Source organism: Nematolebias whitei, unplaced genomic scaffold (genome assembly GCF_014905685.2).
Source record: "Nematolebias whitei isolate Nwh7 unplaced genomic scaffold, NemWhi1 Nwh_scaf_13771, whole genome shotgun sequence".
NCBI classification, from domain to species: Eukaryota; Metazoa; Chordata; class Actinopteri; order Cyprinodontiformes; family Rivulidae; genus Nematolebias; species Nematolebias whitei.
The window spans coordinates 1-1,412 of record NW_023632316.1 but is presented as its reverse complement, the minus strand read 5'-3'; the positions used below and the strand labels follow the sequence as shown (position 1 = coordinate 1,412).

The window sequence follows — 1,412 nt, the reverse complement described above, 5'->3', positions numbered from 1 at the left end:
TTCCTGAGATAGGCTAGAAGTCCAATGTGCGGTCCTTTGCGCCAAAAAGCCTCATGGGTTATGGTGGTAATTTAAATACACCAGCAGTTGAACTCCGAATTTTCTAGTTTGACATTGATTTGTGCTCCAGTCTATGGAGATAAATTCATCTAGAAAGTTTTCACAAAAGAACAAGAATTGTGTGTTTACCACAAGATTCACAAATGCATCAAGAGTTTTTCCAAATGTTCACAGTTTGAATGGTACCAAGAATACCAGACTGTTATTTTTTACTGTCTGAGCATGAGGCTGCTTAAGGGTAGTGTTCAATATTAAAATAGTGACTCTGGTGGGACTCGAACCCACAACCTTTGAATCACTTCTTTAGTGTTCAACTAGAAGTCCATTGCGCTGTCCGTTGCGCCACAGAGCCACATGATTCATGATGTTTCTTTTAAATACACCAACAGTTGAACTCCCAGTTTGGTATTTCAACATTGATTTGTGCTCCAGTCTATGGAGATAAATTCATCTACAAAGTTTTCACAAAAGCACAAGAATTGCACGTGTACTCCAAGATTCACAAATGCATCAAGAGTTTTTCCAAATGTTCACATTTCAAACTGTACAAGTGGAAATATGTACAAATTTAACTCTTTTTAAAGACTTTTATGAATAATTCTGAGAATAATTTATTTTCACTGAAGTTTATTATAAAGTACAAAAGAATATCGCACTATTGTTTACTTTTAACTGCCAAACCTGGACCATAGTGATTTTCAAACTTGATGTGTTGCCTCTGGCGGGACATTAACCCACAACCTTTGAATGAGTCCTCTGGTGTTTTACTTCAGGTCCAATGCGCTGACTGTTGCACCACAAAGCTGCATGTTTCTTTGCTGTTATTTTCAAGTCCACCAGCAGATAAACTCCCAGTCGTCCTGGTTGACTTAGATCTTGTGCTCCATTATATGAAGATGTATTTGTTTCAAATGTTTTCTCTAAAGCATGAGATTTGTTTGAGTCTTACTAAGAGCCAGTTTTTCCAAATTTGCATATTTCTCACTGTACCAGGAATACCAGACTGTTGCCATTTTTACTGCATGAGAGAGATGCTGCTTTAGGGTAGTGTTCAATATTAAAGCAGTGACTCTGGTGGGACTCGAACCCACAACCTTTGAATCGCTTCAGTTTTTGTCTAGAAGTCCAATGCGCTGTCCATTGCGCCACAGAGCCACATATCTAGTATTTTTGAGTACCCAGCAGACAAATCAAATTTTGACCTGTAGTCAAAAAGGAAAAAGTCATGATTTGATTTAGAGTTCATGTCAGACAGCAGCTCTGACTTGAACAGACTAATATCACTGACAGTGATTTTGACTGAGTTGATGTAATTTCAGTCACCAAATACAAAGCTCTGTGGCATGATGGAG

The 1,412-nt window shown here is 38.1% G+C and overlaps 2 non-coding genes across 2 annotated transcripts; both read right to left on the bottom strand.

Moving 5' to 3' along the window:
- Positions 1-320: 320 nt before the first annotated feature.
- On the bottom strand, positions 321-412 carry trnar-ucu. Its single transcript is given in 2 exon segments — positions 321-356; positions 376-412. It is a non-coding gene; the product is annotated as a tRNA-Arg (tRNA).
- A 714-nt stretch (positions 413-1,126) lies between these two features.
- On the bottom strand, positions 1,127-1,215 carry trnar-ucu. The gene is given in 2 exon segments: positions 1,127-1,162; positions 1,179-1,215. It is a non-coding gene; the product is annotated as a tRNA-Arg (tRNA).
- Between the last annotated feature and the right edge of the window lie 197 nt (positions 1,216-1,412).